Genomic DNA, 24,276 nt, shown 5'->3' on the forward strand with positions numbered 1-24,276 from the left:
ACATGCATGAATATTAAGAATTTACCTGGTGTCCCACCCTGTGGAAACCACAGTGAGTATGATGTTCAAACAAATATCACAGCTTAATGCATATATGTGGAATCCAGAAAAATGGTGCCGATAAACCTATTTCCAGGGCAGGAACAGAAAGGAAGACATAGAGAATGAACCTGTGGATGCAGATGCGGGGCGGAGGGAAGGTGAGGCTGGGATGAGTCAGCAGAGTAGTACTGACATGAATACACTGCCATGTGTACAACACACAGCTAGGGGGAAGCTGCTGTGTGGCACAGGGAGCTCAGGGCAGGAACAGAAAGGAAGACATAGAGAATGAACCTGTGGATGCAGATGCGGGGCGGAGGGAAGGTGAGGCTGGGATGAGTCAGCAGAGTAGTACTGACATGAATACACTGCCATGTGTACAACACACAGCTAGGGGGAAGCTGCTGTGTGGCACAGGGAGCTCAGCTTGGTGCTCCGTGATGACCTAGCGGGGTGGGAAGGAGAGCCAGGAGGGAGGGGATAACTGTATACGTACACCTGAGGCACTTCGCTGTACAGCAGCAACTAACACAACACTGTACAGTAATTATGCACCAATTAACACAAATGCTCATTCGATGTAAAAAAATAAACAGCCAATGAACAGCAGAGTTAAGGAGCTCTTTTCTAGAACGTTCCACAAACTTTCCTGGCTTCATTAAGTCTTCACTAAAGTCTTTATTATTTTCACCTATAGGGCCACCAGGTTTTAAAGACTATCTATCCAGGTAAAAGTCATGCACATCACCTAAGTTGCGATAAGCGGTCATGGCCAGTGGATGTGTAGACCTTTGAACAACAGTCATTATGACTCCTGGCTTTTCTCTCTTTCTGGTCACCAGCCAACGTGTCCTGTGCCTCGTGGGGCCTGGCTGGACGCTCCCCTCCAAGGAGTGTCAAAGTTGTCACTGTACACATCATTCTAAGTCTGTAGACGCTGAAGGAGGCAGTCTTAAGGTGTCCAGAGAGGGGGTCTTGGCTTTTTGGAGTGATTTTTTTCTCTTTCCTTGAGATTCAGAGGATTTTTTTTCCTGCTGATGGCTGGGTTTGGAGCCTCAGGGGGGAGATAGACTCTGAGTGCTGCAGAAATGGAACATTACGACTCTCAAATTCAAGGTTATTTCTTTTCAATACCCATAAAAAAGATTTGTAGAAATGTCTTGGCTAAAGACATGGCTGCATGCGTGCAGCCAGCCGTACAGCAGCCAACACCTGTGATGCTGACGAGAGGCGCCAGAGGGTGCCTGGGGAGGCTGCTCAAAGATGCCCTCCAGGGAGAAGACCCTCTGGACTGCCCCACCCCCCACCTTCTCCCGGAGATGCCCAGAGCCGGGGGCCACCCTGTGGCAGAGGCTCACACATTAGACCCTGCAGATCCTTTTTCTCCAGGGCACTGGCTTCTGCCAGGTGCGGCTGGAAAGTGAGAAGCTGTGTGTTCCTCCCGCCGCCTGTGTGTGTGACTGCAGGCCAGCAACAGACAGTTCTCTGATGCCTTTGGATGGGACTGGTGGCCCGACCGCTGCCCATAAGGCCCTGAACACATTACATCATCTCCTTCAGCTTCAGCTTCTTCATCCATTCTTGTTGTTCAGTCACTCAGTTGTGTCTGACTCTTTGTAAGCCCATGGACTGCAGCATGCCAGGGCTCCCTGTCCTTCACCATCTCCCAGAGTTTGCTCAAACTCATATTCATTGAGTCGATGATGCCATCCAACTATCTCATCCTCTGTCGCCCCCTTCACCTCCTGCCCTCAATCTTTCCCAGCATCAGGGTCTTTCCCAGTGAGTTGGCTCTTTGCATCAGGTGGCCAGACTACTGGAGCTTCAGCTTCAGCATCAATCCTTCCAATGAATATTCAGGGTTGTTTTCCTTTAGGATTGACTGGTTTGGTCTCCTTTTTGTCCAAAGAACTCTCAAGAGTCAACACCACAGTTTGAAAGCATCAGTTCTTTGGCTCTCAGTCTTCTTTATGGTCTAATTCTCACATCCATCCATGAATACTGGAAAAACCATAGCTTTGACCATACAGACCTTTGTCAGCAAAGCGATATCTCTGCTTTTTAATGTGCTGTCCAGGTTTGCCATAGCTTTTCTCCCAAGGAGCAAGTGTCTTTTAATTAAAATGGGCAAAACTGGCCACCTTTTAAGTTGGCTGTGATCCTATTGAAACAAGCTGGGACCTGGGACCCTTTGCTGCAGTGACGCAATGCTTGCACCTGGATACACCCCTCCTGGAACAACAAAATACAAAGAAACTGTATGTGATTAAAAATAACCGCCTGCACTCGCAGTTGGGGCAAATTAAGGACATTGAAATACAAAGATACCAAAAAGCCCAACTTGGAGTGAAAGTGAAAGTCGCTCAGCCAACTCTTTGGGCCTCCATGAACTATATACAGTCTGTGGAATTCTCCGGGCCAGAATTCTGGAGTGGGTAGCCTTTCACTTCTCCAAGGGTATCTTCCCAACCCAGGGATTGAACCCTGGTCTCCCGCACTTCAGGCAGATTCTTTACCAGCTGAGCCACAAGGGAAGCCCAACTTGGAGAGCTGGGAGCAAAAGCAGGGTACTGCGCATGCTCCCTGCACGCAACAAGCCACCCCTCTAGACCGACCCCTGGACACACCCCTACCCTCACTGCAAATAAGGAATCAGCTCAACGCCCTGCCTTGGGGAGGGAGCAAACAAGGGAAGCCTGTTGCTGGTTCTCAGCCCCCTCTGCTGCTGCAGGGGCCCCCCTAAAGCCTTACCTGAATTTCTTGCCTGGCCTCTGATCAGTTTCTATTGATCAAAGAGGCCAAGCACTCTGGTCCGTAACACTGTATTGAAATCTAGTGAGAACGCTTAGCAGGCCCTCAGTGAATGTTAGTTTCTTGTGCCTCATCCCAGGAAACAATCAACTGAGAGGCAGAGGTAACAAGCTCCACCTGGGAGGCGGGGATTGAATGGAGGGGGTTCCCAGTACCTGGAGTGACCTCCAGAGGAGATGCTTTTCTTTGAGCAGTCAGATTTCCTCGTGCCCTAGGCTGACGCTCACATGACATGTGTGTAGCGGGGTAGCTCTTGCAGGTGGGGTTTTGACCCCTGGCCCGTGCTCACCCAGGGCCCCAGACAGCTCCATACGCCTGCGCTTTGTTTCTTCTTTGAGTCCCAGCTGTTACCTCGCTGCGAGGTCCTGAGGACCCGACTCTCGCTGGCTTACAGGGAGGCCCCTGGGAGTCTGAGTGGGCTGGGCCCCCAGGAGCCCCCAGGGGCCCAGAACAAGAGTAGGCACAGCAAGGCAGCTGGGTGGAGGGTCCAGGCACCCAAGAGCAGTGCTGGGCAGAGGGCAGGTGGAGGTGGGGCTGTCCCCTCTTATGCCACCTCAAGGTTCCGGTCGGACCCCGAAGGGGAAATGAATGCAGTAGATGATCCCAGTCCTCCCCTTCCCCGCTGCCATCCCTGGGGGCGGCGTGGGGAACAGGTAACCTCACAGCACACTGAGCCTGTAGTCCCGCCCAAGGACGGCAGCCTGGGCTTGGGGGCCAGGCCCAGTTCCTCGCAGGTGTGACCACGTGCCCTGAGCTGTGTACATAGAGTGTGACAAATCCAGGAGGGCTCTGGGGCCTGGCTGGCCCGGTGCTCTGGTGGACGCTGGACTCTTGGCTAGTGCAGGGCCCCGCTTGCCAGAAAAGGTCCTTGACTTGTGTCTGGCATGTGCCAGACCTTCTGCTCATGGCGGGTCACAGGATCCCAGACTGAGTTAGAGCTTTCTGACACAAGTTTCCAGAATTGGGTGAATGTTGTGCTGAATATTTTCTTGTTTAAAGACAAAAAAAAAAAAAAAGTGTATTTCTCAGGCTGTAAAAGTCAGTCTCACAGCTATTCCTGGTGCGTAGGAGAGTGAGCTTTCTCAATGTTTTCTCGAAGTTTTCTTAAAGGAAACCTCTCACTGGTTCTCTCAGGTGTGGCGCTTGGCTGCTGGGAACAGACATAGTTTATCTTACAGAGAACACTGTTTTGCAAGAGGTTTCCCACAATTATGGTCTGAGGGAGGGTCCCTGCCAGCTTGTCTTAGTCACTTGAGCTTAAGGGAAAGTTGGGTGGTTTTTTTTTTGGCTGTTGTTCTTTTATTCTTTCTTTCTTTCTTTTTTTTTTAAATCTGAAAGCAAGAGTCGTCTGGGAGCAGGCACACGTGGGTACTCACCCCCAGTTAGGGAAACAGAAGGACTGCTGACTGGCGTTCCTGTGCCCCCGAAGGTGGCTGACGGCTTTGGGTGGAATGTCACAAAGCAGTCAGACTGGGGGTGAGTCAGAAATCCTTGGGTCACTTGTGGTTTTCTTCATGGTTTTGGTGTGACTATTAACTTGTTTTTACTTCACAAGAAAAACAGGTGTTTGGGTGTCTGTTTGAAATACTGCCATCTTGCTCATGTCCCAGTCCCACGGCTGCCCCAGGCTGACACAAATAGGTGACTTGAGAACCAGGCACCACCAGCAAACCCTTTAGACAGACAGGGCGTCCCTGGGCACTGACGCTGCCTTAAACCCCAGATCCTGTGATGTTCGTGAAGGGGAAGGTGCGTTTGGAGTAACCGGTGGTGCTCACTTGTCGGATCCCCACAGATCCCTCTGGAGCGAGTGCGCACTTTGGAAGTGTGTGCTCTGACCTTGGCCTTGATTTTCTACCTGCCACCTGGATGAGCTGACAGCTCTCACCTTGAGTTCTGTTGCTTTTTGGATGGAAATCAAGGTAGCACATTTGTCCAAACGCTGCTCTGGGTTTTCTTTCTACCTGGCCAGACATTGCGTCATCTCCACATCTGCTGATGTCCATTTTTATGCGCTCTGCATTGGGGGTACCAGGAGACTCCCCTATTTCCACCACCTTCCCTGTTCCCAGGCTGCAGTTGCCTTCAGCTTCCCTGGGACCCTCAAGCCTGAAAGAATGGATGTGAAGCTTTCCAGCTCAGATCTTCAGAAAGGAGAACAGTTGGCTCCAATCAAGCCTGTTCTGTTCACAGACTTGTGAAGGGGAAGGGGCACACCAGTTTGAACCCTCGATTCTGGGACTGGAGGTGTCTGGGATCTGCTACAAAAAGATAAGGGGCCTTAAAAAAACCAACAAGAGTTAAATGTGGCCCCGAGTGTCCCCCTTCTGCCCCATCCTCTTGTCCCTGCCTTATAGCTGATCTGTGGCCCTTAGATGTGAGATTCTGCAAGACTGGGGTTTTCATCTGCAGCTTGGAGCAGGGGTGGTTGGTCTGCCAAACCATGACTGTCCAGCGTGTCCCTTTCCTGTACTCTGCCACCAAGCCAGGCCCCAGGCTGTGGGGACCACGAGCAATCATGGACATTCCTGTCAATGACAAAGAACTTCAAAAATTTGCAGCTGGCAGGAAGAATCAGGGCAGCCGGTGAGTCAGAGGCTCGGGATTGTTAGAAATAAATGTCATTTCCGAGGGAGATGGTGGTGCAGCGGGAGAAACAGCTGCTCCCAGTCGCCTTTGCTCTCTTTCTTGCTGTGTCCACAGTCCTTGAATTTGCCTGATGCTAGCAGCTGGATGACTTCATTCTTCACTATTTGGGAGGTAAGAGGCAGTGCAGGGTGGGATGCTAGGTGCAACGCGGTCTCTGTCAGGGCCAACTTTTACCTTCTCTTCCCACATATAATTATTGAGGGGACCTGGAGGAGTGTAATCAAGAAGGTTTACGCCATCAGATTGGGGTTCCTGGGTGCCCTCCCTGGCTGGGATGGACTTCCTGTGGGAGGCAGACCTGGAGCCAGGAGTGGGGAGAGGGGATGCCAGCTTGTGGATAAAGTGTTCTCTCCAGCCCTTCCTCACCAGAGGGTGAAACTTCATCAGGATGAAGCCCAGCGCCAGCCGGAAGCTGCCTTTGCAGCAAATGAGAGATTCCTTCCATCTCTGAAATTCTCATGCTCAGGGGGAGCTGTCCTCCAAGGCCTGTGGTCAAGAGAGGGGACTGTGTGTTGAGGGTGTGTGAGGAGGGGCAGAGGCTCATCTCCCAGGCAAGGAAGCCAGAACGAGCTACAGTGCAAAAGGCCTTTGGAAAGATCGGAGAGTTCTCAGGTGCTGGGGACCCGGTAGACTTCCAAGCTGTGGATGAAGCTGCTGAGTGAGGCCTCTGCCCCACAGACCACACTCATCTAGTGCAGAGATGGTCACTCAGGAGGTGTTTGTCATACTAGTGGGGACCATGAAAACCCTGAAACCCAAAGGCTCAGGCCCAGAGGTGGACAAGAGTCTTAAAATGCACAAGAGTGCCTCCCAAGTTTTTCTTTGATTTGACCAGCGTTGACCAGCACCTGTTATACCAGGGGAACTGCACGTGTGTGTGTGCTAAGTTCTGTCCTGTCTGACTATTTGTGACCCTATGGACTGGAGCCCGCCAGGTTCCTCTGTCCATGAGATTCTCCAGGCAAGAATACTGGAATGGGTTGCCATCCTCCTCCAGGGAATCTTCCTGACACAGGGATCCAACCTCATCTCCTGCAGCTCCTGCATTGCAAGCGGATTCTTTACTGCTGAGCCACTGGGGATGCTCAAGGAGAACTGCACCAGCCTCCAGAGGATGTAGCTGTCGCTGGTAACACATGAGATGAAAAGTCCAAATGGGAGCTGCTGTCATATTCCCCAGAGCCCAAAGGCATTCCTAGAGAAATGGGGGAAGAAGTGGTCCTCAGAAACTGCCAATATTTTAAAAATCCTATTCTTTTGGATTTGTTTTTCCATCTGGCACATCTCTAGGAACACAGGGACTCCAATCTGCTTATTTGGCACTTACCTGCCCAGCCTGACCTTCTCATCTAAGACCAGACTTGAACACAAAGCCTGGAGGGTTGGTGCCCAGAAATGGGGCAGAGGAGGGGAGCCTCCAGGGGAGCCCCGAGCCCCTTTCTCCTGTGTCTTACTGGCTTCCAAGAAAACCAAGGTGTGTCTGGTTGAGCTTGGCTGTGTGTTCTCCATGAACCCTCCCCCTCCCGGGGCTGGGCAGCACATTCCCTCTCCCCGCACCCCCCCTACCATGTCCAGTGCCTCCATCTTCCTCCCCAGTCAGTGTTCCACCAGGATGAGTGCTCATTTTGTGCAAGGCAGTGTGTGGCCAGGGGAGAGATGAGCCAGGTCTGACCTGGCCTCAGAGAGAAAGGGGACCAGTGGGCCTTGCTCAGACTCTCCCAGCTCAAGCCAGTGCCCCTCTCTGAGCAGGTCTTGAGTTTTGGACACGTGGGGCACATTCTTCATTATCTGGGTCTCTCCTGTGAGCATCAGTGAGCTCAGAGTGCGCTGTAAAAACAACTTTAACACAGAGGCCTTGTGGGGAATGGTGGACCGATTGTACCCCAGATCCTTTAAGATGATGTCTGATGTATGCACGTATGCTCAGTCGTGTTTGACTCTTTACAACCCCATGGACTGCAGGCCGCCAGGCTCATCTGTCCATGGAATTCTCCAGGCAAGCATACTGCAGTGGGTTGCCATTTCTTCCTCCAGGGCATCTTCCTGACCCAGGGATTGAACCCACATCTCCTGCTTCTCCTGCATTGGCAGGCGGATTCTTTACCACCAAGCCACCTGGGATGTTAATATGACGTCTAGGTGGGAATTTTCTTCCCCTCTTCTCAAGGTCACCTTCAGGGGAGGAAATTCCTCTTCCCCCCCTTCCTGGAGGATTGGGTTGAACAGTTTGTTTTTCTCCATCCAACTTGCTGACCTGAACCCAGAGACGAACCAAGTCGCGTCTGACTGGGGAGGCTGGTGAGAGCCTGACAGGCCTGGGGCCACGCGTGCCAGGAGAGTGGCCACCGCGTTGTTCTCGATGATGCTCTCGTGACCCATGTGCCCACCTCCTGAGTCTCACCCCTTAGAAGGAGTAGCCAAGGCCACTCTGTTCTCTTTCTGGAGGGCATGCAGAACTGGAGGAGAACCGGTCTCTCTTGACAGCCATCTGGGGACTTAGGGGCCAGCACTTAGCTGACCCAACTCTCCCTTTGACCTTCACTTGGGTGGTAATGCTGGGAGTCTCCAGCTGGGCCTGTGGGATCAACCAAGTTCCCTAATCCAGCCTTTCCACAGAGCTTTGAGCTTTGTGAGTTTTGGGTTATTTTGTCTTCATTTTCAACTTTCTTTCAGGGAAATGCAAGTTTTCTTGAGCACTGACTATTCACAAATACTCATCAAAGCAACAACACTCATCAGAGAGCTTGTCCTTCACATCCTTGTTGTCGTGACACTTCATGAGCCGCATTGGCCCCCTTGGCCAGTCTCCACGATGTCTGGGGACCCAGCTGGGGATACAGAGAGGCTGAGACCTAGAATCATCCAAAGGCTTGCCTGTGTTTGTGGTGGCTGCTGCTGACAGCTGGAAATTTCAGCCAGAACACCTATACACAGCCTTAGCATCTCCTCAGCATGGGGGCCTCAGTGAGGTCATCCTTCTCAGGGATTCCAGCTGCCAGGTAGAAATGGCCTCAGATTTTATGAGCTAGCTTTGGAAACCACGTGTGACACTTTTGCTACACTCTTGACTGTAAGCAAGTTCCAGGCTGGTCAGGATCAAGGCAAGAGGACTTAGATCCCACCTCTTGGTGAAGAATGCCAGGTTTAGGGACAGCAGGTAAGATTGGAGGTATTCTTGTGACCACTTTCTGGAAACACAAGCATCCTGTTTTACTGGCAGATACAAGATGGAGAACAATGGAAGCTGAAGGAAGGTTCTCAGGAACAGCCAGCAACGGAGAGGGGTGGGTTTCTCCTACATTGGACCAGGAAATACCTGTGCAGGACAGGGGCGCAGGGACCCTCGCTGTGGGACGCTGCTTGCTGGCTCCATACACTGATCTGAATCCTTTTATTTTTAAAATACTTTTATTCATTTATTTGTTTGTGGTTTTGCTGGGTCTTCCCTGCTTGCAGGCTTTTCTCCAGTTGTGGTGAGCGGGGGCTATTCTGTAGTTGTGGTGCGCAGGCCCTAGGGCATGAGAGCTTCTGTAATTGCAGCTCCCAGGCTCCAGAGCACAGGCTCAGTGGTTGTGGTGCACGGGCTTAGTTGCTCTGTGGCTTGTGGGATCTTCCCAGATCAGGGAGCTAACCCATGTCTCCTGGACTGGCAGGTGGATTCTCTACCATGGAGCCACCTTGAACCTAAGCTTTCACAATGAGTAGCTGTCATTTGTCCTCTTGTCATTCCCTTTGGGCTAAAAATGCTGCCATGAAGGAGTGGGGGCAGTTCTCTATCAAAGTGCTCCGTGCAGGGCTGCAATCTAGTACATGCTCAATAAACAAGGTTGTTGTTACCACCCGACTTTCTCATAACCTTTACTGAGGGCCCCATGCAGCGGACTACTGGGTCCTTTCTCTTCTTCAGACCTATCTGAAGATGGACTATATATGGGCAGAAGATTTCTACCTGACTACTGCCCTGAAGGTTTAAAAGTCGACCCTCACCCTTTCCAGATTAAGTTTCTAAGTGGTAAGGAGGTTTGGGATAATAATTTGATTATTACAGTATTTGTTCAAATGGATAGGAAACTGCCTTATTATTTTTTTAATTGAAGTATAGTTGATTTGAAGTATAGTCAAATTGATGCTTTCGACTTTTGGCCACTTAATGCGAAGAGCTGACTCATTGAAAAAGACCCTGATGCTGGGAAAGACTGAGGGCAGGAGGAGAAGGGGGCGGCAGAGGATGAGATGGTTGGATGGCATCACTGACTCAATGGACATGAGTTTGAGCAAATTCCAGGAGATAGTGAAGGGCAGGGAAGCCTGGTGTGCTGCAGTCCATGGGGTCACAAAGAGTCAGATAGGACTTAGTGACTAAAGAACAATAATAACAAACAATAGTTGATTTACAATGTTGTAAGTTAGTGTGGGGCAAAGTGACTCAGTTATATATATATATATATAATATAAATATATATTTATTTTCAAATTTTTTCCATTATAGTTTATTATAAGATACTGAAGATAGTTCCCTGTGCTGTACAGTAGGGCCTTGTTGTTTATCTGTTTTATATATAGTAGTGTGTATCTGCTAATCCCAAGTTTATCCCTCCCTGAACTTTCCCCTTTGGTAGCCATAAATCTGTTTGCTCTGTCTGCCAGTTTGAATGCCAAGATCAAGTAAGCAGATGGTCCTGGCAATGTTTGCAGCCATTAAAAATCATGTTTTCCAAGAATATGTAATGACAGAGGGAAATATGATCTCATGTTAAGTGAATTGCTTCAATATTCCAAACTGTGTACCCAGCATGGTCTGGTGAGTCAGCTGTAATAACCACAGGCAGGCTGAGGAGCCAGCCAAACCCTGCTTATTCACTGTCATGGGAGGGGAGGTGGGAAGGAGGTCTCAAGAGAAGGTGCTTCTTCTGGTGGGGGCTCTCAGTTAAAACCTGGCCCACAGGGTCAGAGGGAAATGAAGATCTTGCTAGGCAAGAGGGAGGGGGAGAAAGGACCGGGGTGCCATGGACAGAGCTCCTCTCGTGTCCCACGAGCCAGCCTGGCCCTGCTGCCCCAGACTGGGCCTACCCTTTGACTGGACTCCATTGATTGTGAACCTCTTGTTGGGCAGGTCCTTTAGATTCTCCTAAGGTCCTGTCTAGATGGTTCTTATTTTGATTTGACTTTATTTTTTAGCTGCTATTTTTTGGTTGCTCTATGCGGCTTGCAGGGTCTTAGTTCCCTGACCAAGAATTGAACCTGGGCCCACAGCAGTGAAAGCACTAAGTCCTAATGTTGCAGTGAAAAGGAAAGAAGAGGGATGCGTTTTTCTCTTTCCCTTTCCTGAGAACAAAGACGATAAAGAGAACAGTGAGCAGGCCTGAATATTCCTAGTTTTTTTTCACTTTAACTGTTCCTAACTCTGAATGTCTATAACTAAGTTTGCTTTTCTGCCCCCTAATTCTGCAAGAGCTACAATTCACATTTTCCTCCTTTGACTCTACGCTGAATACATCCTATATCTGGTATTTACCCACACAACACCCTTCCCTGTGTACTTACATATCAGAAGGAAGATGGCAGAGCCACCGAACTGCCATACTCAGTTATTGGGTTACTGACGCCAGTTCAAGACTGTCTTTAAAACACTCAAGAGGAAGAAATCAAGATCCTATCACCTTTGTCCTTCATTACTCCTGACTGGAAGCCCTTGCCTTATGTAAGCCTCTAGAGTCCTCGTGGAGGGAGGGCACAGTTCTTGAGGCATGAGCCTACTATGTTCCCCGCTCCACCTGCAGGGAATTAAAGCCAGCTTTTTATTTTCTAAACTCTGTCTCCATGTTTTTAATTTAGCATTGGTGGGCAGAGAGGGTCAAGATTTTGGCCAGCAACACTAACCATTGGACTGCCAGAGAATTCCCTTATTTTGACTGTTGAAGACTATTTCAAAAGCAATATGAATGCAGTCTAGTCCCATAGCTAGAGGATCAGCTTCAGTGAATCTATGTGGCTTCACAAATAAAGTGCACATGTATTTTTCAATTATCACCATTACTAGTTATAAATAACTTGCTTGGGAAGGCTTGTTCATCTCTGGGGCTTACTATGGTCATATGAAAGGAGTATGTGAACACAGATTGGGTGGCCTTTGAAGACCATGATGTTGACTTATTTATGGCTGTTGGCTTAGATAGAAATGGAAAGAAAGGAAATTGTCTTAAAAGGTGAACAAATGGAAAAGAACAATTTCTGGTTCAGAAGGACCACTTTGGATGTGCCACTGGCTGATCATGGAGCTGCTACAAGCCCGAGACCACGTAAGAGGAGGGTGAGAAGGAAGCGGGTAGTTCAGGCTTTAGGAGCCTCACAGTTGGGGTTTGTTCACCTTGGTGGCTTCTTGGTATTCAGGCAGATGGCATCCTAAGCCTTGCTCCCTTCCTGGCTTCCTCCCATAGGTATGAACAGGCATCATTTCATTCACTGGCACTTGTCTAAATTCCTTCTGAAGGACAAGTTTTGGACATTCTTGTTAAAAAAAAAAAAAAACAAGAACCAGGAAAAAGATTTTAAAAAGCATGTGTCAATTCAGAGGAATACATGTTTACTATTGAAAATCTGCATATTGACTCTGCTATAAATCCTCTGGTTCTTTCTTTTTTAAACATTTTTTATTCTGAAATCATTATAGATTCACAGGCCATTGCATAGATGGTGCAGAGAAGCCCTGTGTACCCTCCAGCACTTAGGCCCCCACTTAAAACTTACGTAATTATGGTCCAGAATCAAAACCAGGACACTGGCCTTGGCACAGTGTGTGTGCAGGTTTTTGCCAGGTTGTAACAGGTGTAGACGGAGAAGGCGATGGCACCCACCCCAGCACTCTTGCCTGGAAAACCCCATGGATGGAGGGGCCTGGTGGGCTGCAGTCCATGGGGTCGAGAAGAGTCAGACAGGACTGAGCGCCTTTACTTTCACTTTCACTTTCATGCATTGGAGAAGGAAATGGCAACCCACTCCAGTGTTCTTGCCTGGAGAATCCCGGGGCGGGGGAGCCTGGTGGGCTGCCATCTATGGGGTAGCACAGAGTCGGACACGACTGAAGTGACTTAGCAGCAGCAGCAGCAGCAACAGGTGTAGAGATGCTTAAAAGCACTGCTGCCGTCAAGGTACAGGACTGCTCCATCACTGTAAAGATTCCCTCATGTTTCCCCTGACAGTCACCCCTTCTCTCCCACCAACCACTAATTTGTTTTCCATGTCTGTATTTTGGTTATTTAGAAGATGTTATGTAAATTGAATCATATAGTACGTGGCCTTTTAAGACTGTATTTTATTTTCGTTCAGCAGAGTTCCCCTGAGACCTGTGCAAGCTGTACCAACCATCTGTTCCTTTTTTATTGCTGAGTAGTACTCCACTGTGGGAGAAGGCAATGGCACCCCACTCCAGTACTGTTGCCTGGAAAATCCCATGGATGGAGGAGCCTGGTGGGCTGTAGGCCATGGGGTCGCTCAGAGTCGGACACGCCTGAGCAACTTAGCAGCAGCAGCAGCAGCACTCCACTGTAATGTAAATTTCATGTGTTAACTTGGGTAGATCACGGTTCCCAGGCATTTGGCCAAACATTATTCTATTTTGTTCCTGCAAAGATATCTTTTAAGAGGAGATTCACATTTAAATCAGTAGAATTTGTAAATAAGTAATTGATGGACTCAATAGTAAAAAACCTGACTTCTCCCAAGGAAGATGGAAACTTTCAGCAGACTGACTTCAGATTTGACCTACCACATCTACTCTTCCCTGAGTCTCCAGCTTGCTCATCTATTCTGAAGATTTTAGACTGACAGTCTCCACAATTATACAAACCAATTTCTTAAAATCTATCTATCTATCATCTATCTAACTCTGGAGAATGCTTGCTAGCACATTCATAGTATGGTTCTATCCGTATGTTTAACCATTCATCCATTCATTAAAGGACATTTTCCTTGTTTCCAGCTTACGGATGTTATAAAAGAAATAAGGCAACAATAAAAATTTGTATAAAAGAGTTTGTGTGGACGTAAGTTTTTACTTATCTGAGATAAATACTCAGGACTGCAGTGGCTGTACTATTTTACATTCCCACCAACAGTGGATGAGAGATCCAGTTCCCCAGAATCGTCACCAGCATTTGGTATGGTCATTATTTTCATTTTAGCTGTTCCGATAGGTGTGTAGTGATATCTCATTGTGGTCTTTAATTTGCTCTTTTCTAATGGCTAGTGTTATTGATCATCTTTTTATGTGTTTACTTGCCATTTGTGTATCCTCTTTAGTGACTTTGCCTGTTTTCTAGGCATGAGTCCTTGGTCAGATATAGGATTTTTCAAGTAAGTTCTCCAAGTCTCTGGTAGGCATAATCTCAAAGATTTCCCCACCAAGATTCCTGTTCCCTGACTATTCAATCAAACATTAGATACTGCTGTGAAGGGGGTTTTCAGATGCAATTAAGATTACTAAGTGAGTGATTTTCAAACAGGGAAATTATCATTAGTTATCTGGCTCAATGTAAGTATGTGCTTGCATGGATGCTAAGTTGCTTTAGTTGTGATGGGCTCAATAAAGGACAGAAACGGTATGGACCTAAGAGAAGCAGAAGATATTAAGAAGAAGTGGCAAGAATACACAGAAGAACTACGCAAAAAGATCTTCATGACCCAGATAATCACAATGGTGTGATCACTCACCTAGAGCCAGGCATCCTGGAATGTGAAGTCAAGTGGGCCTTAGAAAGCATCACATGAACAAAGCTAGTGGAGGTGATGGAATTCCAGTTGAGCTATTTCAAATCCTGAAAGAGGATGCTGTGAAAGTGCTGTGCTCAATATGCCAGCAAATTTGGAAAACTCAGCAGTGGCCACAGGACTGGAAAAGGTCAGTTTTCATTCCAATCCCAAAGAAAGGCAATGCCAAAGAATGCTCAAACTACTGCACAATTGCACTCATCTCACATGCTAGCAAAGAAATGCTTAAAATTCTCCAAGCCAGGCTTCAGCAATACATGAACCGTGAACTTCCAGATGTTCAAGCTGGTTTTAGAAAAGGCAGAGGAACCAGAGATCAAATTGCCAACATCCGCTGGATCATGGAAAAAGCAAGAGAGTTCCAGAAAAATATCTATTTCTGCTTTATTGACTATGCCAAAGCCTTTGACTGTGTGGATCACAATAAACTGTGGAAAATTCTGAAAGAGATGGGCATACCAGACCACCTGACCTGCCTCTTGAGAAACCTATATGCAGGTCAGGAAGCAACAGTTAGAACTGGACATGGAACAACAGACTGGTTCCAAATAGGAAAAGGAGTACGTCAAGGCTGTATATTGTCACCCTGCTTATTTAACTTACATGCAGAGTACATCATGAGAAATGCTGGGCTGGAGGAAGCACAAGCTGGAATCAAGATTGCCAGGAGAAATATCAATAACCTTAGATATGCAGATGATACCACCCTTATGGCAGAAAGTGAAGAGGAACTAAAAAGCCTCTTGATGAAAGTGAAAGAGGAGAGTGAAAAAGTTGGCTTAAAGTGCAAGATTCAGAAAACGAAGATCATAGCATCTGGTCCCATCACTTCATGGCAAATAGATGGGGAAACAGTGGAAACAATCTCAGACTTTAGTTTTCTGGGCTCCAAAATCACTGCAGATAGTGACTGCAGCCAAGAAATTAAAAGACGCTTACTCCTTGGAAGGAAAGTTATGACCAACCTAGATAGCATATTCAAAAGCAGAGATATTACTTTGGCAACAAATGTCCGTCTAGTCAAGGCTATGGTTTTTCCTGTGGTCATGTATCGATGTGAGAGTTGGACTGTGAAGAAAGCTGAGCGCCGAAGAATTGATGCTTTTGAACTGTGGTGTTGGAGAAGACTCTTGAGAGTCCCTTGGACTGCAAGGAGATCCAACCAGTCCATTCTAAAGGAGATCAACCCTGGGTGTTCTTTGGAAGGAATGATGCTGAAGCTAAAACTCCAGTACTTTGGCCACCTCATGAGAAGAGTTGACTCATAGGAAAAGACTCTGATGCTGGGAGGGATTGGGGGCAGGACGAGAAGGGGATGACAGAGGATGAGATGGCTGGATGGCATCACCGACTCGATGCACATGAGTTTAAGTGAACTCCAGGAGTTGGTGATGGACAGGGAGGCCTGGCATGCTGCAATTCATGGGGTTGTGAAGAGTCAGACATGACTGAGTGACTGAACTGAACTGAGGAAGAATAGAGGAGAATTTCCTCAACTTGACAAGCAACATCTACCAAAAGCTATATGTAGCTAGCAGCAAACTTGATGAAAGAGTGCTTTCCACCTAAGACGAAGAACAAGATAAGAATGTCTACTCTTCCGTGGTGGATTCATGTTGATGTATGGCAAAACCAATACAATATTGTAAAGTAATTAGCCTCTAATTAAAATAAATAAATTAAAAAAAAAGAATCTGAAAAAAAAAAAAAAAGAATGTCTACTCTTACTATTATTAGCAACATAGTAGTGCAAGGTTTCCCTGGAGAAGGAAATGGAAACCGACTCCAGTATTCTTGTCTGGAAAGTCCCATGGACAGTGAAGCCTACAGGGCTACAGTCCATGGGGTTGCAAAAGGGTCAGACACTTTCATCAAGAGGCTTTTTAGTTCCTCTTCACTTTCTGCCATAAGGGTGGTGTCATCTGCATATCTGAGGTTATTGGTATTTCTCCCGGCAATCTTGATTCCAGCTTGTGCTTCCTCCAGCCCAGCATTTCTCATGATGTACTCTGCATATAAGTTAAATAAGCAGGGTGACAATATACAGCCTTGATGTACTCCTTTTCCTATTTGGAACCAGTCTGTTGTTCCATGTCCAGTTCTAACTGTTGCTTCCTGACCTGCATATAGATTTCTCAAGAGGCAGGTCAAGTGGTCTGGTATGCCCATCTCTTTCAGAATTTTCCACAGTTTATTGTGATCCACACAGTCAAAGGCTTTGGCATAGTCAATAAAGCAGAAATAGATGTTTTTCTGGAACTCTCTTGCTTTTCCCATGATCCAGCGGATGTTGGCAATTTGATCTCTGGTTCCTCTGCCTTTTCTAAAACCAGCTTGAACATCTGGAAGTTCACAGTTCACGTATTGCTGAAGCCTGGCTTGGAGAATTTTAAGCATTACTTTGCTAGCATGTGAGATGAGTGCAATTGTGCAGTAGTTTGAGCATTCTTTGGCATTGCCTTTCTTTGGGATTGGAATGAAAACTGACCTTTTCCAATCCTGTGGCCACTGCTGAGTTTTCCAAATTTGCTGGCATATTGAGCACAGCACTTTCACAGCATCCTCTTTCAGGATTTGAAATAGCTCAACTGGAATTCCATCACCTCCACTAGCTTTGTTCATGTGATGCTTTCTAAGGCCCATTTGACTTCACATTCCAGGATGCCTGGCTCTAGGTGAGTGATCACACCATTGTGATTATCTGGGTCATGAAGATCTTTTTTGCATAGTTCTTCTGTGTATTCTTGCCACTTCTTCTTAATATCTTCTGCTTCTCTTAGGTCCATACCATTTCTGTCCTTTATCGAGCCCATCTTTGCATGAAATGTTCCCTCAGTATCTCTAGTTTTCTTGAAGAGATCTCTAGCCTTCCCATTATGTTGTTTTCCTCCATTTCTTTGCACTGCTCGCTGAGGAAGGCTTTCTTATCTCTTCTTGTTATTCTCTGGAACTCTCCCTTCAGATGGGAATATCTTTCGTTTTCTCCTTTACTTTTTGCTTCTCTTCTTTTCACAGCTACTTGTAAGGCCTCCTCCGATAGGCATTTTGCTTTTTTGCATTTCTTTTCCATGAGGATGGTCTTGATCCCTGTCTCCTGTACAGTGTCATGAACCTCCGTCCGTAGTTCATCAGGCACTCTATCAGATCTAGTCCCTTAAATCTATTTCTCACTTCCACTGTATAATCATAAGGGATTTGATTTAGGTCATACCTGAATGGTCTAGTGGTTTCCCTACTTTCTTCAACTTAAGTCTGAATTTTGCAATAAGGAGTTCATGATCTGAGCCACAGTCAGCTCCCGGTCTTGTTTTTGTTGACTGTATAGAGCTTCTCCATCTTTGGCTGCAAAGAATATAATCAATCTGATTTCGGTGTTGACCATCTGGTGATGTCCATGTGTAGAGTCTTCTCTTGTGTTGTTGGAAGAGGGTGTTTGCTATGAGCAGTGTGTTCTCTTGGCAAAACTCTATTAGCCTTTGCCCTGCTTCATTCCGTATTCCATGGCCAAATTTGCCTGTTGCGTTTCTGACTTCCTACTTTTGCATTCCAGTCCCGTATAATAAAACTGCTACTGCTGCTAAGTCGCTTCAGTCGTGTCCGACTCTGTGTGACCCCATAGACACCAGCCTACCAGGCTCCTCCATCCTTGGGATTCTCCAGGTAAGAATGCTGGAGTGGGTTGCCATTGCCTTCTCCAATGCATGAAAGTGAAAAGTGAAAGTGAAGTTGCTCAGTTGTGTCCGACTCTTCACGACCTCATGGACTGAGGCCTACCAGGCTCCTCTGTCCATGGGAGTTTCCAGGCAAGAGTACTGAGTGGGTTGCCATTGCCTTCTCCCCTATAATGAAAAGGACATCTTTTTTGGGTGTTAGTTCTGAAAGGTCTTCTAGGTCTTCCTATAACTGTTCAGCTTCTTCAGTGTTACTGGTTGGAGCATAGCCTTGGATTACTGTGATATTGAATGGTTTGCCTTGGAAACGAACAGAGATCATTCTGTTATTTTTGAGACTGCATCCAAGTACTGCATTTCGGACTCTTTTGTTGACCATGATGGCTACTCTATTTCTTCTAAGGGATTCCTGCCCATAGTAGTAGATATAATGGTCATCTGAGTTAAATTCACCCATTCCAGTCCATTTTAGTTCACTGATTTCTAGAATGTCGATATTCACTCTTGCTCAGTCGCTTAGTCATGTCCAAATCTTTGTGATCCCATGGACTGTAGCCTGCCGGCCCCTCTGTCCATGGGGATTCTCCAGGCAAGAAAACTGGAGTGGCTTGCCACACCCTCCTCCAGGGGATCTTGTAGTTACTAATTTTCAAGGAATTCGTTAATTTCATCTAAATTGTCAAATTTATACATGTAGTGTTTTTCCTAGTATTTCCTTATTAACCATGTGATGCCTGTTATATTTGTTGCTTTATCCCATTTCCTTGTTGAAACTGGTAATTTGTATCTTCTCTTTTTTGCCAGTCTTGCCAGAGGTTTGTTAATTTTATTGATCTTTTCAAATAACCAATTTTTGCTTTCACTGATTTTCTCTATTGCCCTGTTTTCAATTTTAGTGATTTCTGCTTTTCTGATTTCTGGTACAACTAATACCTCCCCAGCCCTACCCCCTTCCACCGCACCTCCACCCCCCTGTTTTCCCCCTCGCCCCCACCCAGGGCACAGGAAAGATTTGAATTGGGTCATTGAGGTGAAAGTGGAGAAGTGGGTGGGGGTGAGGAAGTTATTTGTTTTTATCCTTACATTTGGAGAGTTGCTGACAGGAGGAGCGGGTAGGTAACAGGGAACAGCCCAAGGAATGGAGAAGGGGATTTCCAGAAGGTTTCGTGCATTTGCTCTCCTTCTGTCTGCAGGATGCATGTGGAGTGAGCTGGAGGCTGTGAGAGGCCAGACCACACCAGGCTCTGTGGAATGGAATCCTGAATCCAGCAGCACTCTGGGCACTGGAGAACACAGTCCCTTTAAACCATGTAACCCCGTCACAGAGAAATGGAAGAGGAAATTGAGACTCTGTTGGCCTCTGGATCTTGGAATATGCCCTTCCCACTTTTATCACTAACCTGGAGAATTCTGGGGGCACTTCATTTGCATTTAAAGGAATGTTTGCATAGGAGGATTCTTTCTGAAATTGTTTGCATCCGGGGACTCAAATTGCCTAATTGGGTTCAGGGGTACTTTCTTATTTGTGCGGTGAGGTGGCCTGGATAGAGCCCCCCTGACCTCCTGCCCTGAAGTGGGATTTGTCTGTTCAGGTTGTCAAGAGTGTGGGGAGGGGGGTTGAGCATTGCCTGTAGCACAGCAGGGCACTCCATCTGCTTAGGAAGTCCCAGGCTGCCTTTCCGTGTAACTGCGCCAAGGGAAAGCTTCCCAGACCTTTTGGAGTTCAAACAGCTCTTGTAAAATGGCATTTTGATGAGCTGAGCATAAATGAATTGGAAATGTTCAGATAATGTTTCCCCAGGGTTTAAAAACCAAGGAGAAACGTGCTTGGCAAAGGGTCTAAGAGGCTGGGCCAAGAGTTTGAAAAGTGATTTGAGATGCTATGATGAACCTAAATTACCACCAGTTTCTCCCACCTTTGCTGGTGCAGAGGACCTGGGGGAAGGGGCCTCAGGCAGGAGGAAAGAGCTCCTTTCTCCACCAGGGAGAAGGGAGAGCAGCTTTGACATCATGGTCATCTAATGTGGGGCTTTCTCAACTTTCAGGCTGAGTTTACTATCAGATCTGTCTACCCATCTCTGCATCCATTATTCCATCCATCCTTTCGTCCATCTATTCATCATTCCATCCATCCATTCATTCATCCATCATTCCATCCATCCTTCTGTCCACCTATCCATCTAATGAATACTTACTAGGCACACACTGTGTACATGACTCTGAGAAGACAGAAGATAATGAGCCTCAGTCCCTGACCTTTCAGATCTCAGTGTTCTGGTGGGAGAAACTTGAGGACAGGCAGGGGCTATAGGAGTCAGGGTAAGAATGGTACCCCTTTGAGACTTCCAGAGTGACAACTTTGCCAAAGTTTCCAATGACACCCTGGTGGGATGATAGGATGCCTCCAAGTTGGACCAGGGACCCCCAAGATGAGGTGCCATTCGGAATGGAAAGTGAAGGAAGGGGTTCACCCTACACTTGAGCCCAAAGCTGTACCAGAATGACCCCAGGACAGTGGATTCTAGAGATGACGCAGTGGAAGGGTTATCAGTGCCAGAGGAGAGCCTTATCCCTCTAAACACTGTCCTAGGACCATTGCTTATTACCCCATGCAGCTCCCACAGCAACCCCGGAAGATACTCTTATCTTCCCTTAGAAAAAAGAGGATTTTAGGGTGGGGACTTAGCCCACGGTTACCTGGATGGAAAGCTGGGAACTGGTGCCTCCATCTGCACTGGGTGATGAGGCTCCTTTCTAGAGGAAAGCAGAACCAGGACACCAGCGGCCACAAACTCCAGGGTCTGCCACCAGGCTGGGGATGCAGTGTTGACCTTAGCCAGGAAGAGAAATTGTTTAGAATGGCAAGTCTGAAGCTGCAAGGATACGCCAGCCCAGGGAAGTCTCTTGATGCACCTAAATTCTTCTTGGTGCAGAAGACAGAATCTTGGAAGAGATTTGGAGACCATTGGATCTGATTTCTAATTCTGCTGACCCATCCTGTCCCAAAAGGGAACTTTTTTTTATTAATAAAAATCTCTTTATTTTGTACTGGAGTATAGCTGGTTAATGCTTCCTAGGTGGTGCAGTGGTAAAGAGTCTGCCTGAAAATGCAGGGAAATGCAGGCTACATTGGTTTGATCCCTGTGTTGGGAAGATCCCCTGGAGGAGGAAATGGCAACCCACTCCAGTATTCTTGCCTGGAAAATCCCATGGACAGAGGAGTCACAAAGAGTCAGACATGACTGAATGAGCACTGGTACTGGCTTAGCTGATTAACAATCTTATGATAGTTTCAGGTGGACACTGGAGGGACTCAGTCATACATATACATGTATTCATCCTCCTACAAACTCCCCTCCCATCCAGGCTGTCACAGAAAATTGAGCAGAATTCCTCAAAGGGAACTTAAATATGGACTTTGTTTTTTTCTTTCTTGGACATGGTTATGCTTAGTGTCTGAGGTATAGACTTAAGTACTGAGGAACCTAAGATGTACATTTCAGCCTTTTCTTTGTCGCTTACCCTCGCCAACATGCACTGCTGGGCGAAGACATGTGCACACTGGCCTGCTTCTAAATATAGAATCACTGCAAGTGCAACAGCTACAAAGGCAGACCAGAGCCGGGGTGTGGTGCCGGTAATGGAAACACCTGGAAGGCACTGGTGTTTGTGTTCTAATTGTCCAGACTGAAGAATGGCTCTTGGAAAAACTCCAAGCCAATCTAAGTACTGTACAGACTTTTCTTGATGTGTGCAGTGGATGGCATTACTGAGAGAGTCAGTGTATTTTAAACCATGTTTGTTTTTTTAAAAAAAACAACTCAACACAATGTTTACACGTCATACGGAGTTCCGTCCAGGCTCAGATAATAATGAATGGATTGTTAGCTACACAGATGTCAAGAATGAAGTTTGATAATCACATGAGATGTGATGTGATTATTTGTTGTGAAGGACTTTCCCCGAGTTGTATCTGACAAATGCTATCAGAGTCCCTCCCCCATCATGGTGACATCAGAATAGAAACCCCCCTAACATCTTAAATGTCCCCAAGGAGGCCTCGCCTCCCTTGATGAAACCCACTAGCATGAGCAGACATTTTGGAAAGCATTCTAAAGTGGGCTACAAACACCACAGCCTCTGACATAGGAAGGCATCTCTCTTTCCACCTGAGAATGCATGACTGTTTTAGAAATCTAGAAACTTCTGAGAACCCATCCAAAATTAGCCGCTTTGAAACACAGCTCGTTACAATGGTTTTCCTGGCCAGGTGATGTTTTTCTTCGTGTATTGCTCGAAATGAGAAAATGACTGTCACATTCCAAAACAACAAGCAACAAAAATACCTTGTAAGGCAAACTGGTGCTCTTGAAGGGCCAGTTGCTCTTTAGCAACAAAACTCATACAAAGGTTGCCAGCTTCTAAATATGCGTGTGTGAAAAATCATATGCTTTAGGAGACCTGATCACCATATGCATAAAGGCAAAATTCTGTCTTTACTGTCCTTGGCATGCCCTCTCATGTCAACAAACTCGTCGGGCACAGTGTCTGAGTGATGATGCCCTCCCATGAGACAGTGCTCAGGCTCTTTTGGGGGCAAGAGTTCTGGGGGTTCTTCTTTTTCTTTTTTTGGCTGTGGCATGCGGGATCTTAGTTCCCCCACCAGGGATTGAACCTGTGCCCCTGCACCGGGAAGGTAGAATCTTAACCACTGGACAGCCAGGGAGGTCCCAGTTCTGGGGATTCCGAGGAACCTCCGTGCATAGGTGGATCTGAGAGTGGAGGGACAGGGAACCCTGTCCTTGGCCAGGCTGGGACACCCACTCTCCTGGTGTCCCCCGCAGGGATTGGAGGCCAAGCTGGGGCACAGTCAGTATGCCCCACTCTAGATCTGGTTTCAGCCCAGTTAAGAATCCCAACCTTCCTGGGAACTAGCCCTTCCTCATCAGGAAGTTTGTTCGCCTATTAGACAAACTTAGAGCCCCTGCTTCTGTACCTGGCCTGGTGATAAGGGCCCAGCAGAGCAGGTAAGAAGAGGAAGGTGGTTCCTCACAGGAAGAACACCCGAAAGTGACCCAGTGGTTCTCTGGGCCTGCCTGGGCCATGGACTGGGCTTTTATTTTTTCTGGCTGTTCTGCACCGCTTGTGAGATCCTAGTTCCCCGACCAGGAATTGAACCCATGCTCCCTATGCTAGAAGCTAGTAGTCTTAACACTGGACTACCAGGGAATCTCTGCGCTGTGCTTTCGAGGCACTCTTAACGGTCCTAGCTACAGGTGCTTAGGGCTAGCTGTGCTGGGTCATTCACAACCATGGGCATCCAGGGTGCAAGAGGCGTGACAGCTAGTGTGTAGCATGAGGAGTTGGATAGTGACGGTCATGCCTTTAGTCCCTACAACCCTTAATCTTCTCTTAATCCTTATTCGTCTTCTCTCTCCCCCTAGTCTTGAAGGCCTTCTTGTTACACACCAGGAAATAAGGCCCAAGAAGGTTAAGTGACTTGTTGAAAACCACCCCCACTCTAAGGAAAGGCATCAAGATGCAGCCCCTTTCCCAGCCCGCAGCAGCTTGCGCTCTTTGGAACCTGGCAGGATGAGTGTGTTCTGATGAAGACAAACCTGGAGATGCAGGTTCTGGGACCTGCTGGCTGGGGGAAATCCCTCAGAAAGCCACAAGACTTCCCCAGCCCAGCAGCTCTGAGTTCTGCCAGGGAAGCCCCAACTTCCTGCTGCCTGGGGAAATTAGAAACCTGAGGGTCAATCCAGGCCTTTCCGAGGCCCAGAAGGAGCCCAGAGAGTGGGGAGAGCAAGTTGGTGCTGGCACTGAGCGCTGAGGCCACGTGGCACCTGGCACCCGCATCACCTGTCAGAAAACCTGCCAATAGCAAAGGGCCCCAGAGTGCCCTGAGAAGGAGAAGTGGGGTGGCCGCAAGGGGACTTCAGGGGACCATCCACACAGTCTCCATCAGCCTTTCCCAACAGTGGGCACGCAAGCTATGAGAGCCTGAATGGTTGGAGCTCTCCACTTCCGGTGTGGACGGCAGGCATTTCCGGCCCGTAGCTGTTCGCGGGGAAGGGGAGTAGGACACGTGACCAGTGCCGGCCAATAAGCTGTGAGCCAGTTCACTAAGTGTTGGTGCCCGCTGCTGCAACACAGAGGTGGGTAACGTTCAAGGTTGGGGGCGCGGGTCCCTCTGTGAGGTCCATGAGTGACTCCAGTGAGCCTCTCAGGTTGGGGCTACAGTTGAAAAATCAAAGCCCTCCCAATTGTGGGTACTTGTTGGGTATCTGGCAGGGAAAACCAGGCAGAGAATTGGGCACCCAAGGAAAGAGTTACT

The 24,276-nt window shown here is 47.6% G+C and overlaps 1 long non-coding RNA gene across 1 annotated transcript; it reads left to right on the top strand.

The window, feature by feature from the left end:
* Positions 1-13,527: 13,527 nt before the first annotated feature.
* On the top strand, positions 13,528-22,844 carry LOC133256646 (uncharacterized). Its single transcript, XR_009739250.1, has 2 exons — positions 13,528-13,658; positions 19,133-22,844. It is a non-coding gene; the product is annotated as an uncharacterized LOC133256646 (long non-coding RNA).
* The last annotated feature ends 1,432 nt before the right edge of the window (positions 22,845-24,276 follow it).

Source organism: Bos javanicus, chromosome 11 (genome assembly GCF_032452875.1).
Source record: "Bos javanicus breed banteng chromosome 11, ARS-OSU_banteng_1.0, whole genome shotgun sequence".
Taxonomy (NCBI): Eukaryota; Metazoa; Chordata; class Mammalia; order Artiodactyla; family Bovidae; genus Bos; species Bos javanicus.